Source organism: Rhinoraja longicauda, chromosome 6 (assembly GCF_053455715.1).
Source record: "Rhinoraja longicauda isolate Sanriku21f chromosome 6, sRhiLon1.1, whole genome shotgun sequence".
Taxonomy (NCBI): Eukaryota; Metazoa; Chordata; class Chondrichthyes; order Rajiformes; family Arhynchobatidae; genus Rhinoraja; species Rhinoraja longicauda.
The window spans coordinates 2,440,699-2,457,579 of record NC_135958.1 but is presented as its reverse complement, the minus strand read 5'-3'; the positions used below and the strand labels follow the sequence as shown (position 1 = coordinate 2,457,579).

The 16,881-nt window shown below is 47.6% G+C and overlaps 1 protein-coding gene across 4 annotated transcripts in view; it reads left to right on the top strand.

The window, feature by feature from the left end:
- Nucleotides 1-16,881, top strand: part of ripor1 (RHO family interacting cell polarization regulator 1) — a 206,915-nt gene that overhangs the window by 58,549 nt on the left and 131,485 nt on the right. For 2 of the 4 annotated variants that reach the window (XM_078400349.1, XM_078400343.1), the window contains exon 1: nt 6,122-6,319. The exons of the other annotated variants lie outside the window; for them this stretch is intronic. The gene's annotated coding sequence lies outside the window, so the exon portion shown is untranslated. Of the gene's footprint in view, nt 1-6,121; nt 6,320-16,881 lie in introns of those variants that run through there. 4 annotated transcript variants of the gene reach the window in all.

Genomic DNA, 16,881 nt, shown 5'->3' with positions numbered 1-16,881 from the left:
CGCTACGGCCTAACATCGTGGAGTCGGCGGCCTCCAGCTGGGATCGACCTTGAAGACTCCGGTCGCAGGGCCTGGACTTACCATCTCGGAGGCTTCGGCCGTGGGCCCTGCAGACCGCAACATCGGGAGTTCGCAGGTCCCTGGCTGGCGACCGGTTTTTGGGAGCTCCAGCCGTAGCAGCTTCGACCACCCCGAAGCGCGAGGTACGATCGACCCGCTCGCAGGCCCTTCATCGCCCTGCGTGGCTCGGCCGCAGCACTTTCCATCGTCCGGTGGGGGCTCAGGACTTTCATCGGCCTGCTCGGCTCGGCCCTGGGACTTTCCATCGCCCAGTGGGGACTCAGGACTTTCATCGGCCTGCTCGGCAGGGCCCTGGGACTTTCCATCGCCCGGTGGGGGCTTCAAAAAGTTGGGAGCCTCGATCACCTCGTGGCACCACGGGAGAAGAATGAGGAGGAGATAAGACTTTGCCTTCCATCACAGTGAGGGTGTGCCTGGAGCAATCGCTGTGATGGCTGTTTGTGTAAAAATTGTATCTGTGTGTCCTGTGCTTTTTGTTGTCTACTGCCGGACCCTGACGTGAGAGGACGCTGGCGTTGTTTATTCGCCGCTTTTCCGTTAGGATAGTTTGTCTGTTTGTTTTTATGTTGATTGTTTTTGTAAAGCGCTTTGAGCACCCGATAAGGCGCTATATAAAATAGATGCTTATTATTATTATTATTATTAAACAAAATACTCATCATGAGGGAATGAGTTTCTTTGCAGAATTGTGGCTTCCTGTAAGTTCAACCAATGCTCTTCCTCCCCTGAAGTTGCCAGTTTCATATTGGAGTGCGGGTTCATGTATATCAGTCACTCTCCTTGTGCTAATTATATCTAAACATTGACCGTCACCCTGTTATATGACCATCATGGCATCACAGCTTGGTTAAGTGTGTACTTACTGGCATGCACCCCTCCAATTTGGCCACACTATGAACCATATCAACATACTTTGCTTTTCAATCCCACAAATGCACCGGCTAATTTCAAAGTGCTGAGTTATTGCTGAGTAACTAAAGCATTCAGCCTCTCCGTAATATAAATTAGCCATCAGGGTAGCTTGAATAATAGGCTGTGGTATAAAGGAAGTTAAATCCAAGGAGAATGTGGCATAAAACTCCTCCATTGAAGGAATCAATGGCTTTCATGAAGTTGCAAAGACCATGCATAATGGTCAGTGTTGCTTCCTGTTGGAGTTATTGGTGGTCGAGATCACATTCATGGAGCTCCATCAACATGGAGCCCATGCTCTAACTCTGGTAGACACTGGGAAGAGGTGGTCGAGGAGGATCTGACTGGTGACATTTTGTGGTGTGGTCAATGGGGAGGTGCCACTGGAGATACTGCAGTCAGACTTGTTTCTTCAGGAAGGTCAGGATTGTGATCTATCTCAGATCTCCTGGCATTGTTTTTTCATGCCCGATGAGGATAATGGAATTGTGCATTTTTGACTGAAGTTCAATGTCTGTATGCTTCCTTTAATGTCACGTGCACCAGGTACAGTGAAATACATTTTTTGCAGCTCACCATCTCAGCAGAAATACCAACTACTCTTGAAACCTTGTTTTTAGTTGACGCATGGCATTTGTTATAGCTTATCCATCAGTTGTGACCAGATAATTGCACCTTCAGTATTGCAAAGGTCTAAATCTTGAAACTCCTTGCTCAACAAAACCCAATGGGCAATGTTATTTGCAAATCAGGACTCTCTGTGACTTGTAGGACACAGCGATGGAGGATGCCGTCAGAATAACTCAAGTATAGAACTGTTGTGCTTTATGAAGATGTTTCACGAGGCAGCTAGTGTGCACAGGTGCTGGGAGCATTGAATCTTCAAGATGCTGGTTGGAAACCCAATTAAATGGGTTGCTTTGACTAAGATGGGTTTGTGCCTATGGAATTGTACCGCACAGAAATAAGCCAGGTTCGTGCTAACCATTGTTTCTTATCTACACTAGTCTCACATGTTGTATTTAGTCTGTGGCTTTTTATACCTTGGAGAATCAAGCTTGTCCAGATGTTCCTTTAGTGTTCGTGCAGGAAAGTTGGGTATATTGCATTGCTTTCCTGGCCCAGGTGGCTCCTGGTCAGTGATGGAAAATCATTGCGGACTCCAATTTTACTCTCTTGTCCCAACCACATAATTAACCACAAATTAATATTTGATCTAAGGTTACTTTATTGCAGCAAAGTCATCTTGTATTTTATTCATACCTCCCCAAATATCACGCTATGACTTTTTCGCGGCAAACCTTACCTCACCAAATCCACCATTCAGCTCCTTAACATCTCACATTAATCAATCATATCACAAATAATATACATCCATCTGCCTTTGATTTATTCTTCGGGTTGTGAAGAGGATTCCACTCCATTCCTTTGGTCTCCATCGACATGGACTCAATGGGCTGAAGGGCCTGTTTCCATGCTATGTCTAAACTAAACTAATTAGACTGGAGGGTGGCAAATGTTGTGCCTCTTTTCAAGAAGGGCTGCAGGGAAAATGCTGGGAACTATAGGCCGGTGAGCTTAGTTGTAAAGTTACTAGAGAGCATTCTGCGGGATAGGTTATTCAGGCATTTGGACGGGCAAGGGCTGATTTGGGATAGTCAGCATGGTTTTGTACGTGGGAGGTCGTGTCTTACAAATCTGATTTCGTTTTTTGAAGACGTGACCAAAAAGGTCGATGAGGGCAGAGCTGTAGATGTTGTGTACATGGATCTCAGTAAGGTATTCGACAAGGTACTGCATGGTAGGCTGCTCTGGAAGGATAGATCGCATGGGTCCCAGGGAGAGATAGCTCAATGGATAGCAAATTGGTTCCTGGGAAGGAAGTAGAGGGTGATGGTGGAAGGTTGCTTCTCGGGCTGGAGGCCTGTGACTAGTGGTGTGCCTCAGGGTTCAGTGCTGGGCCCGTTACAGTTTGTCATCTACATCAATGATTTGGATGAGAACAAACAGGGCAGGATGAGCAAGTTTGCTGATGATACAAAAGTGTGTGGTTTTGCAGATAGTGAAGATGGTTGTGAAAGATTGCAGCAGGAACTGGATCAATTGGCCATGTGGGCGGAGGAACGGTTGATGGAATCTAATACAGAAAAGTGTGAGGTGTTGCATTGTGGGATGTCTAACAAAGGCAAGACCTACACAGTGAATGGTAGGCCTTTGGGGAGTGTTGTAGAACAGAGGGATCTAGGAGTGCAGGTGTATGGTTCCTTGAAGGTCAAGATAAGGTGGTCAAAAAGGCTTTTGGCACATTGGCCATCATCAGTCAGAGTATAGAGTAGAGAAGTTGGGAGGTCATGTTGCAGTTGTGTAAGACATTGGTGAGACCACATTTAGAATATTGTGTTCAGTTCTGGACACCATGTTATAGGAAAGATATTGTCAAGCTTGAAAGGGTTCAGAGATTTACAAGGATGTTGCCAGGACTAGAGGGTGTGAGCGATAGGGAGAGATTGAGCAGGCTGGGTCTCTATTCCTTGGAGCGCAGGAGGATGAGGGGTGATCTTATAGAGGTGTACAAAATCATGAGAGGAATAGATCGGGTAGATGCACAGAGTCTCTTGCCCAGAGTAGGGGAATCGAGGACCAGGGGACATAGGTACAAGGTGAGGGGGAAAAGATTTAACAGGAATCTGAGGGGTAACTTTTTCGAACAAAGGGTGGTGAATGTATGGAACAAGATGGTAGTTGAGGCTGGGACTATCCCAACGTTAGACAGGTACATGGATAGGACAGGTTTGGAGGGATATGGACCAAGCGCAGGCAGGTGGGATGAGTGTAGCTGGGACATTGTTGACCAGTGTGGGCAAGTTGGGCCGAAGGGCCTGTTTCCATACTGTACACTTTATGACTCTATGACTCTGTGTAAAAAAAATCAAAAGTGTAAGGCCTAATTTTATGGTATGCAGCTTTGCATTGGACCACATGTTGTATAAAAGTGAATTGAAGTGATTACACTTTGAGACCTTTGTTTCTGCTTCAGATTCTTCCTTGCCCGTACACGGTACTTTGATGTGGAAGGCAAATGCAACAATCATTGGATGGGTGCCCTGGAAGGTTTAAGCTCAGGTGCGTACAAGCATACCTGGTGATCACAGCCAAGTACAGGACTCATAAGTTACTGGTCAAACCTGCAGAGTTCCCAGGTAAAACTCTCACCATGGGAAACGCTTCCTTCTGACCCAACAAATCAATTTTACAAATCTTAATTCGATCAGCTTTTCATATTTTTTTACATGAGGGAATAAAATCATGCAATCAGTTCCTTTAATTTAATAATTCAGCCACAATGTAATTCATGAAGAGAGGCACAAAGTGCTGGAGTAACTCAGCGGGTCAGGCAGCATCTCTGAGGAACATGGATAGGTGACGTTTCACGGAGTGCTGGAGTAACTCAGCGGGTCAGGCAACGTCTCTGGAGAACATGGATAGGTGACGTTTCACAGAGTGCTGGAGTAACTCAGCGGGTCAGGCAGCATCTCTGGAGAAAAAGGGTGAGAGATGTTTCGGGTCAGAACCCTTCTTCAGATTTCCGTAATTCGTGAATATTCGCCTCATTAAATTCACAGACACGCGGAAGTGCAGATGCTGGAATCTTGAGCAAAACCCAAAGTGTTGGGGCAACTCAGCGGGTCAGGCAGTATCGATGAACTGCGATGTTGTGGGAAGGGATCCTTCTTCAGGGGGGTCGGGGTGACAATGGGAAAAGCGAGGTGGGGCAAGAATGGTGAGAATAGTGATAAAGTGGATAGAAATTCACAGCAACCTTCCCGATGTAGAAAGTTCAGACGTGAACCCTAAAAATGAATTGTAAGCAGATCTTTATTTAACTGTAACAAACCCTTGTAAACCAGATCCCTAAAAAAAAAGCCATTACCCTTGCAATTCCATTTTGAAGATTTACATGGGGGAGGGGGGGGGGGGCGCAAGAAACTGCTCATGCAATAGATGAGGGGCGATCTTATAGAGGTTTATAACATCATGAGAGGAATAGATCGGGTAGACGCACATTGTCTCTTGCCCAGAGTTAGGGAATCGAGAACCAGAGGAAATATGCTTAAGGTGAAGGGGGAAGAGTTAATAGCAATCTGAGGGTTAACTTTTTCACACAAAAGGGGACTGTAGGGAATGCGCTGCCAGAGGAGGTAGTTGAGGCAAAGACTATTGTAACGTTTATGCTGTTATGTTTGTGTGCCATTGTACGTTCGTTTCTTAGTACCTGAACTGATGTACAGCACTTTGGTCAACGTGGGTTGTTTTCAAATGTGCTATACAAATAAAATTGCCTTGACTTTTAAGAAACAAGTAGACAGGTACATGGATAGGACAGGTTTAGAGGGATATGGGCCAAGCGCAGGCAAGTGGGACTCGTGTAGCTGGGACATGTGGGCCGGTGTGGGCAAGTTGGGCTGAAGGGCCTGTTTCCATGTTGTATGACTCTCTCTAATGCACGTTATATCAGCAATAGGGTGGATTTGTCTTAAAGCTTGTCCCCAATAAAAGTCGGTGTTGTTGTTATGGTGCATACTTCTTTATTTGGCTCGTTGTGTGCAGCGGTACTTTGTGTTCACCCACACCACACAGACAGCGGTACTTTGTGTTCACCCACACCACACAGACAACAGCCGGTTAGTGAGGGTCTCCAGCCCCAGCTCAGGACTGTCTGTGCACGTCCAGCGAAGGCACAACACAGCCCCCGACTGCAACGGAGAGCGGCTTGTTGCTTGGTGCTCCTCCCCCCGAGCAGTGGTGTGTCAGCCTTCCGCACAACTGGTGGCTGGGCTGTTGCAGCGCTGAGTGAGGGGAGAGAGGGGGGAGAGGAGAGAGAAGGGGCAGGGGGGAGGGGAGAGGAGAGAAGGGGGGAGGAGAGAGAAGGGGAGAGGAGAGAGAAGGGGAGAGGAGAGAGAAGGGGAGAGGAGAGAGAAGGGGGGAGAGGAGACAGGGGGAGAAGAGGAGAGAGAAGGGGGAGAAGACAGAGGGGGAGAAGAGGAGAGAGAAAGGGGGAGAAGAGGAGAGAGAAAGGGGAGAGGAGAGAGAAGGGGAGGGGAGATAAGGGGGAGAAAGTCGGGGAGAGGAGAGGGTGAGAGTGAGCGGCACCGCAGCGGGGCGGTGGCACAGCCGGTGGCTGCCGCTCCAGTGTTGTGTGTAAGTGAGTGAGTGAGTGAGGAGGGTGTGGACACGGACTTGCTGCCAGTCTGAAGTATCTGCCGCCTCAGCTCAGCCCTCCCTCCCTCCGTCTACAAGCAGAGCCCACGGACCCGCCGGCAACCATGTAAGTAAGAGGCGCCGCTGGCGATTTATTTCTCTAGTCCCCGCTCTCGCCCTTCCCTTTTTGCAACACAGGGAGCGGGGGGCTCAGCATTGAACTCGCTGCTGCAGCGAGACCGAGAGGCTGGGGCCCGGGGTTTGCAGAGGTCGGGGAGAGGGTGGGGTGGGGTGGGTTGGGGAGGGGGGTTAACAGAAGCACAGTCTGCAGGCAGCGTCTGCCCAGCCCAGCCCTGCCCAGGCCGCCAGCGTGCTGCTGCTGCTGCTGCTGCTGCAAGGCAGTGGGCAGAGAGAGGCGAGGAGGGGAACTTCTGCAGGGAGGCTGGGGCGATGGGGGGACACGGGGAGGGCCGAGCCCGGGGTCTCGCCTCAAGCCCGGGCTGCAGGAGGAGGAGGAGGAGGAGGAGGGGGGGGGCGGGGGGGGGGCAAGGGAGCGGCGCTCAACAGGCGGCTCCAGCCGGGACAGGGCAGATAGAGTAGGGATTCCCAACACCCCTCCCCTCCCCCGGCACGACTCTTTCTCCCCCACTCCACGGGCACCCCTCTTCTTTTCCCCTCTGCCACCCCTCTTCTTTTCCCACGTGCCTCCTCTTTTCACCCCCCTGCCATCTCTCCTCCCCCCTACCACCCTCTTCTCCCCTACCACCCTCTTCTCCCCCTGCCACCTCTCTTCTCCCCCTGCCACCTCTCTTCTCCCCCTGCCACCTCTCTTCTCCCCCTGCCACCTCTCTTCTCCCCCTGCCACCTCTCTTCTCCCCCTGCCACCTCTCTTCTCCCCCTGCCACCTCTCTTCTCCCCCCTGCCATCTCTCCTCCCCCCTACCACCCTCTTCTCCCCTCCCCCCTACCACCCTCTTCTCCCCTCCCCCCTACCACCCTCTTCTCCCCTCCCCCTACCACCCTCTTCTCCCCTCCCCCTACCACCCTCTTCTCCCCTCCCCCCTACCACCCTCTTCTCCCCCCTGCCACCTCTCTTCTCCCCCCTGCCACCTCTCTTCTCCCCCCTGCCACCTCTCTTCTCCCCCCTGCCACCTCTCTTCTCCCCCCTGCCACCTCTCTTCTCCCCCCTGCCACCTCTCTTCTCCCCCCTGCCACCTCTCTTCTCCCCCCTGCCACCTCTCTTCTCCCCCCTGCCACCTCTCTTCTCCCCCCCCTGCCACCTCTCTTCTCCCCCCTGTCACCTCTCTTCTACCCCCTGCCACCTCCCTTTCCCCTCCTCCCTAGGCAACCCTCTTCAATCCTCTCGAGGCACCTATCTTCTCTCCCCTTTGGCACATCTTCCCCCCACCCCCCCCAGCACTACCTTCCCCCCCCCCCCCCCCCCAGCACTACCTTCCCCCCCCCCCCCCAGCACTACCTTCCCCCCCCCCCCAGCACTACCTCTCCCCCCCCCAGCACTACCTCTCCCCCCCCCAGCACTACCTCTCCCCCCCTCCAGCACTACCTCTCCCCCCCTCCAGCACTACCTCTCCCCCCCCAGCACTACCTCTCCCCCCCAGCACTACCTCTCTCCCCCCCCAGCACTACCGCTCTCCCCCCCCAGCACTACCTCTCTCCCCCCCCCAGCACTACCTCTCCCCCCCCCAGCACTACCTCTCCCCCCCCCAGCACTACCTCTCCCCCCCCCAGCACTACCTCTCCCCCCCCAGCACTACCTCTCCCCCCCCAGCACTACCTCTCCCCCCCCAGCACTACCTCTCCCCCCCCCCAGCACTACCCACCCCCCCAGCACTACCCACCCCCCCAGCACTACCCCCCCCCCAGCACTACCCCCCCCCCCCCAGCACTACCCCCCCCCCCAGCACTACCCCCCCCCCCCAGCACTACCCCCCCCCCAGCACTACCCCCCCCCCAGCACTACCCCCCCCCCAGCACTACCCCCCCCCCCCCAGCACTACCCCCCCCCCCCAGCACTACCTCTCCTCCCCCCAGCACTACCTCTCCCCCCCCCCCCCCCAAGCACTACCTCTCGATCCCCAGCATACCTATATCTCACCTCCCCCTCTCCCAGGCACCCCCTCCCTCCTGGCAACTCCCATCCCCCACCCACTTCCCTCACATTACTCGTCGCTAGTAAAATTGATTAATTTAATCTCTTCTTGCCTCTCTTATACCCTCTCTTTTAAAACACAAAATTAAATTTTATCTTTGGATGGTTTAAAAAAAAGTGCTGATTTCAGTAGAATATTATCTCCCCCAGAATACCGTTGGGAGTTTAATCCTAGAAGAAATAGTTTAATAAATTAATTCATTTAGTATTCACGTGTAAAACAATTTCAGTGTGTCTGCTTGACTCCAGCGAGTATAAAATGGCAATGAGTTGCATTCTTAATAAGGCAAGATTCTATCCTCTTCTACACTGGTACAATCATTATGTGCATTGCTGCAACAAAATGTTGTGTGAATTTTGACCTAGTAATTCTGACATCAGCATAATAGCATTCCAGTGGAGTGGCGTGCGGTGAATTTGTTGCACAAAAGTATCTTTCATTTGGCCTCGTCTTTGTCAAGGACTGAAGTGAAAAAATACTTGTATTTTGAATGTAGTTTAGGAAAGCAATTAAAAATTACTTAAGTTTGTCTTGGACAATGTGCCCCTAATGATTCAGGAACTCAGGAGGCTATTTGTTAATCGATTTCTAACACAAAGGTAGACATCACTTCAGTAACCTAATGCCAATTTCGTAAAATAAAATGTAAGAGTTGTTTAGTGTTGCCCCTGTTCTGTCGCGTGTGAACAGAGAAAAAGATTCAAGGATGTCGTCAAATTTTTGTTGGGAAAAATACAACATTCCCGTAGACTACCAAACGTTCCTACCACTCAAAGTGGTGCAGATAGAAGAGTTGTTACCTCACGGTGCTGGAGACTAGAGTTTGCTCCTGACTTTCTGGGCTGTCTGTGTGGAGTTTGCACGTTTCTCTGGGTGCTCCGATTTCCTCCCACCTCCCTGAGTTGTGCTGATTTGTAGGTTAATTGGCCTCTGTAAACTTGCCCTAAATATGTAGGGAGTGGATGGAAAAAGTGGGATGACATACAACAAGTGTGAACTGGTGATCGATGAGTGGTGTGGATCTTGTGGACTAAAGGGTCTGTTTCCATGTTGTATCTCTGAAAACTCAAACGTGCAGAATGACTGTTGTGGTTGGCACTGAGAAACTGGAGCCCACGTGGGCACGAGGAAGCCCAGCGTAAATACCGACAAGGGTGCACTGGTTCACAGACTGCCCATTCTCGCATTCTGTGAGAAACCATCTCCCTCCCCAGTTATGGGTTCCACATTGGCCTTCTCAACCATGTCAGAACCCAGAGAAACTGAGGTAATCATCTTCAATCCTGAGCCAAAGCTGAGGGGCCAACTGTTCTTACGCTTCTGTCAATCCTACTTCTGCTAACGCTTGCCTTACAGTGAACTAAATCGAAAGTTACTTTTGTGTAGCCAGAGTTATTATCTCTCTCAAAACACTGATCACATTGTCCAACCAGTGCTTTGACTTGAATTGTTTCATTATGGAAATGTTCTGCCAGGTCTCGGGAAGCCCAAGCCTTTCTCAGAATTTAATATATTTTTAACTGATTTTTGGAAGGCGTTTTACAGTCAGCAGCCCTTGACTTGGAAAAGTTGCAACTTGGAAAAGTAATACCACATTAACCAGTAGATGTGATCCGAGCCCCAACTGTGAGCCCAAGGCAACTCTAAACAGTTTGACACCATAGTCGGGAGATGAGAATGGTTGGGTAGCTTATCAAGAACTGCTTTAACTTCACCCCTGTGAAATTCTGTGCCTCTGTTCCAATATTTAAATCATCTGTCACCTTGCTCGCCAACTTTAATGTATGTGTGAGTTCATATTCTTAATGTGGTGCCAGGAATATAACGAATTCCAAGAGACTTGGAGAACTACTTAAATATAAGCACATTGTTTACGATATTCTCTCCAACAGCACTGTGCATGTGTGCATACATCATCACTTTGCATGCATTACTCGCATCCTCTGTTCTCCACCTGACTTTCTAAAGGGTCCCAAATCTGACTGGGAGAATGTGAAGTGCAGTGACTTCTTTGATATGGTGTGGCAGGGTCCAGGCATGTTAATGCATGTGATCGGTGTCTGGTGACTTTATGTCAAAGAAAGACAAAGTGCTGGAGTATCTCAGCAGGTCAGGCAGCATCCCTGGAGAACATGGGTAGGTGTCGTTTTCGGTCGGAACCCTTCTTAACTCAGCGGGTCAGGCAGCATCCCTGGAGAACATGGATCAGTGACGATTCAGATCAGGAATCACCTTCAGTCTGAAGATGGGTGGCAAACTCAGATATGCCAAACTTTCATGCCTGCTTTGACACCAAGTCTCGATACAAGGAACTGCAGATGCTGGTTTACAAAAAAGACACAATGTGCAGGAGGAACTCTGGAGGTCAGGCTGAGAGTCACCTATCCATATTCTCCCGGGATGCTGCCTGACCCGCTGAGTTACTCCAGCACTTTGTCTTACTATGTAAACCAGCACCTGCAGTTCCTTGTTTCAAGACTGTGTCGAAGCAGGCATGAGAAGTTGGCATATCTGAGTTAGCCATCCATAATTTGGGTGCATTTTGGATGCATCTTGAAGCCAGCTTTAAGCCCAGATTCACACATCATCACAATGCTCCTGTTTGCTTCCTTCAGTAATTAAACCAATCATCGAAATGTTTACATTATCCGCGCTGATGTAATTTATTAATTCCCCGTCTCCCCTTACAATCTAAGCTCCCAACTAGCTTGTGAGGATCTTTTCAGTTGATGGCCGCCTGTAATCTGGTCAGCATCACAGTTGGGGAAAACTAATGCAGGAAAATTAAAGATCAAGCAATTGTTAATTAAACATATCACGTAACTATTGTTTGAAATTTTTAATGTTAGTCTGGAGTGTACACCACCTGAGCTTTGTAGGTTAGATCAATCTGAATTTATAGTCAAATGACATACTATCCTGAGGGCAGTTTGCACTGTTTGTCAAAGAGCATGAAATATCTTCTGGTCTCTTGAACTTGTTTCATCAAAGTGCTGTGAGACATGAGCAGACTTCACGTTCAAGACCAAACCAGGATAGCTTACTTGAATGCAAGGTATAACGTCTTTAGTTTGAAATATAAGGTTGTGAGTCCATGGTTCTGATTGCTATTAATTTTCACAGAACTGTTGCTCGATACTTCATACTGTCAGTGATACTGTCACCTAAATAATTAGCAGGTTAACATGCTCTGCAAGTTTAGGTTTCAGCTTGCAATGATATTGTGGCACTCTGCATGACAGGCACTTCACAAGTAGGTGGAGATGCAATGCTGCTGAGGTTGACTTTAGTAAGTTGGACTCATTCTGGGTTGTGTGGTTTTCGTTACTTTTATTAGCTGGTCTGAAGCAGTAATAACGACACATAATTCATTCCATCTCTGATTATGCACCATTCACGTTGGGTGGCACAGTGGCACAATTCTAAGTTGCTGTCTGACAGCTCCAATAATCTGGGTTCAATCCTGACCTTGGATGGTGCGTATGAAGAGTCCATGTGCCCTTCTTGCGACCATATTGGTTTCTTCTGGATACTGGAGGTTCCTCCCACATCCCAAAGGGTCGCAGATTAATTGGTTGCTAAATCCTTCCTGGTACTTAGCTAGGTGGTAGAATATGGGGGCGTATTGATGAGAATATGGAGCGAATGAGCAGGATTGGTGTGGGATCAGTGTAAATGGGTGCTTGATTGTCATGCATTCTCAATGGCCGACGGGCCTGCTTTGTTGCTGCATGATCTTATGATTAATCTGAAGCAGTTTTCCCCGTAGTTCAGAAATGGTGCTGCCAAAGTGATGCCGTGGAATCGGCAATCAGCATTATATAACAGGTCATTTTACTGCAACTTCTTCGGGATGTAATCTGTAATTTTACCCAGAGCCGTGAAGTTCTGTGTGGGCATGAGTTTTTAAAAGGAATGGTTGGGTTGGTGGTTTGTCGAGCATGCAGTGCATTCCAGCCAGGCAGGTCCGCACAGGTGAAAAGGAAGCCCTCTGCATAGAAAACTGACCCTGATAGCTGATTTTGCGCGTCGGACAGAACAAGGGAAGCCTAATTGCGTAGTAATAGTCAAATTGTGCTTGGTGTTCATATGCATTATTTGACTCAGAAGCCCTGAGGCATAAATGTAAAACTCTGGCATGGTTGTGCACCTTGATGCATTTATTATCTTTCTTGTTATTTTCTGTGCGGCGTGGTACTTGTTGTTGGGATGTTTTGAACGTGGAGGTGGGTGAATGGGGTGCCGGGAGCAACAATGAGAGGAGAATCGTCTGGAGAATCGACAAGGATGTATTCCATGCCACGAGACGCCGACACGCTTGTATCGTGAAGGCCGACATTTATCGTCTGCATTTGGGCAGACTCTGCTGAATGTTTTTCTATTGGTACTTTGAAATGGATCAGAACGCAGCATTGTTTTGGAGTTGATTTATAACCTACCATGACTTGGCTAAATAAGTGTGCCATTGTCTGCCGTACAACAGCTGAATGTTCAAGTATTTTTCAAACACTTCATTGCTTCATGGGCTTGCTGCGACTGTGCCAAAAACACAGCAATTTGTATATTTTAATAATGTCAGAGATAATTATAAAATTTGCTTTCAGTTGGGAGTAGGCTGAAAGGTGGTTTTGTCAGAGAATGGTGTGCCTTGTGCCCTGCTGGCAGAGTCGCATGCACCAGATGGACGATTTAAAATTCGGGATGCAAAAAGCTGTAGGGTGTTTTTTTTAAAAGCTGTTGCAGGGTGTTTTGATTTCTTTTGCAATAATTGAGCAAAATGCGCCTTGTCAACCTGAACTAGGCAAGACTAATGGAGAAGTGTGTCTCAAAGATTGTGCGTCTGGAATATTTCCATGTTTTGCTGCCAGGGAGATGCTACTTTAGTTAGTGTTACAATGCTGAAAACACAGCAGTTTTTGGGCACAGCAAGGTCCAGCAAATAGCTGGGTGGGTAGGGAGTGGTGGCATGCAGAGCAGCAATGAGCAGTGGCATATATGGGTTGGTGACGACTCTTGAGTATGTACAGTAACAGGCATTTATGCACATCTGCTACACTAGTCTCCATGTAGCAAAGCCTGGACTGTTGGCCTGGACATCCTTGCAACTGGATCCAGACCTGGTTGTGTCCACACAAGACCTTGTGTAGCTGGGGTGCAATGGCGATTCCTCATTAAAAGAAACAGTGAACAGGCAACTTCCACACCTTGATGAAAGTTGGATCATCAGGGGCAGCCCAGAATATTGCTCCACTATCTTTGCTGGGAGCTCGGGGGCACTAACATCAACATCACTGTCTTGACATGGCGCCTAGGATAGCTTCTACTCTGGGTTCAAGAGGAAATCAAACTGATACATTCTCAGGGATACTCCATCGCCTGGGCAAACTTCAGGAAAGATGAGATTGCCAGGAGGCAGTTGACAAGTCCAAGACATGACTTAAAGAAACAGTTTCATTTTCCATATTTTGTGAGCCACCTCTTAATGAAGGCGAACATCCGTGATGAAATTCTCAATCTCCTCCAGTGCACCAACACATCCTTGAGGCAAAATTGGCCGTTGAAGATATTGGACTCTGATCTTACAGCAAGCTCTTCAAAGCACTGGAGAAAGATCACCAATGCTTTCTTAAAATTCTCCAAATCTGTGGGTAGAATAGATGAACCAATATTCCAAACATCGATGCTGTGATTGCATTGACAGGCAGGCCATTTCGTTTATGTGCGCATTGCCAGATTCCCAAAATGTACCCACTATTCTGAGCTCAATTATCAATAAGATATAGGAGCAGAATTAGGCCATTCCGCCCATTGGATCTGTTCTGCCATTAGATCATGACTGATCATTTTCCCCCCATTCGCCTGCCTTCTCCCTGTAACCTTTGACGCCTTTACTAATTAAGAGTCTGTTAATCTCTGCTTTTAAAATAGTCTTGACCTCCACCGCTGTCAGTGGCAGTGAATTCCTCTGGCTAAAGAAATCCCTCCTACTCATCATTCCAAAGGCACATCCTTTTATTTCCCGACTGTACCCTCGAGTCCTAGACTCTCCCACGACTGAACATTCTCTCCACATCCACGCTGTCTAGGCCTTTCATTATGTGGTAGGTTTCAGTGAGAACCCCCTCATCACGATAAGAGATTATTAAGTGGGCAAAGGAAAACATTCAAAGATATTTACAAAACCTTTTTAGCAAATGTATACCATCTCACTCATGGGAACGCATGGGTCATGACCGGACAAAATGGAGAAGGAACATGTACGAATGAACTGACAACCTTGTGCGTACAGATAAACAGGAAGGAATTGACTAAAGATAGACGCAAAATGCTGGAGTAACTCAGCGGGACAGGCAGCATCTCTGGAGAAAAGGAGATGCCTTTCGGGTCGAGACCCTTCTTCTGATTAACCACCAACCCACCAAAGACCTCCTACCCCAACTGTGGTAGAGTCTGCAGATGCCACATTTGAATCATCAGCAACCTCAGAACTGGAGTGGAAGGAAGCCATCCTGAGGGACTCTTTAAGAAGTTGTTTTAGTGCTGTTAGTTGGAAGAATAAATATCGGCTGCAAGCCAGGAAATGCCGCTGTTTAAAATAATTCTGTAGGATGTTGTGGCAGAGCGCAGATCGGACCTCAAGCCTCATACAAACGATAGGTGCACTGTTCCCTCAGTATTGCTCTGGAGATTTTGTGCTTGAGGGTTTAAAATGGAACTTTAACATGCCGTGTCTGAGTTGGAGCCCAGAGTCCAGGTGTCAGAGGTGATGGGGAGAAGGCAGGAGAAAGGGGTTCGGAGGGAGTGATAGATCAGCCATGAATGAATGGCAGAGTAGACTTGATGGTCCGAATGGCCTAATTCTGCTCCTACCTCTTATGATCTTATCCCTGTGATACCCAAGATTATAAAAGGAGACCTTTCCTCAACGGCGATGCCTCCAGTTGGCACGTGGGTGGCCTCGTGGATTGAACTGTATGTTTGCATTGAATCTCAGTGATGTGTTTCACCATTAGATTTGTGAGCTTCCGATTTTAGGTGCGTGACGGTTGGAGGGATAATAAAACAGCCTTTTGAATTACTCCCACTTTGTTATTTCCTTTCCTGACCTGTTCTTATTGATTGGCATATAAGACAGCAGTCCTTGAAGGTAGTGGAAAGACACATTTGCCTTGGGTTCAATTCAAATATTTCATTCAACGCTCTGATTTAATCGAAGTTTACACTCCAGTTGTTGTTGGATAACACCGTCCCTGTAAATTGTACCTTTGGGAAGAAAAGTGACTAAATATTCCAACTGGGTGTTTCGTTTTGACTGCTGCAAAGTGAGGCTTAGAACAAGCCTGGTCTTTGTGCTGCTCCTTGTCTCAGCCAAGATCTCAGAACCTTTCACTTGGTTTGAAGTATTGTGCACTCATTTGGGCTAAATGAAAGCATCCTTTTCCAACCTTTTCAGAAAAAAACCTTTTTCACCTTTTGCTAGAACGCTGAATGGATGCCTGATTCCATAGGAGGAAAAAACTGCTGCCAAGTGTTGAGTGACCATATTAAACATTTTCTGCACCTATTCCAAAGACGTACAGGTTTGCAGGTTAATTAGCTCAGTGTAAATGTAAGATTGTCCCAACTGTGTGTAGGGTAGTGTTAATGCACGGGCCTGTTCCGTGTTGTGTCTCTAAACTAAAAAAACTAAAATTATTTATATCACAAAATGTTGGAGTAACTCAGCAGGTCAGGCAGCATCTCAGGAGAGAAGGAATGGGTGACGTTTCGGGTCGAGAGCCTTCTTCAGACTGAAGAAGGGTCTCGACCCGAAATGTCACCCATTCTCTCTCTCCTGAGATGCTGCCTGACCTGCTGAGTTACTCCAACATTTTGTGAAATACATACCTTCGATTTGTACCAGCATCTGCAGTTATTTTCTTACAAAAATGATTGATATATATATACATATATATTTTTTGTATATATATATATTGAACTTATCAAGACCGTAATGTTAAATTGTTCTTTTGTCTGAAGAAGGTTCCTGACTAAACATCACCTATCCCCGTTCTCCAAAGATGCTACCTGACCCGCTGAGGTTACTCCAGCACTTTGTCTCTTTTAATGTTAATTTGTCCTTTAGTACAGGTTCGCTGTCAGCAGATTCGCTTTTAATGAGAGCTGTAAATATCATTAAAATGGTGATTTCTAATTTAAAATAATGGCAAACAAGGGGTGACCTAAATGATAACAAGATGTATTTGATTGGGTAGATGGTTTTGGTGGATCGCTGAACCAGGGGCTTGAACCTTAAAAGTTTAAGAGCTGTGCTTTTTGAAGGACATTTTTTTGTTTTCTCAAGGCAAACATTGGCTGGATTTAGAACTAGCTGCACACAAAAAAAAACTGGCTCAGCTGGTTAACATTAAAAAAAATTAAATCGACTTGTTTTTTGTATGAAAATAGTGTTAATAAATATTGAATTGAGGCAGTTGAATGAATTTGATATGGATCAACTATGATGTAATTAAATGATG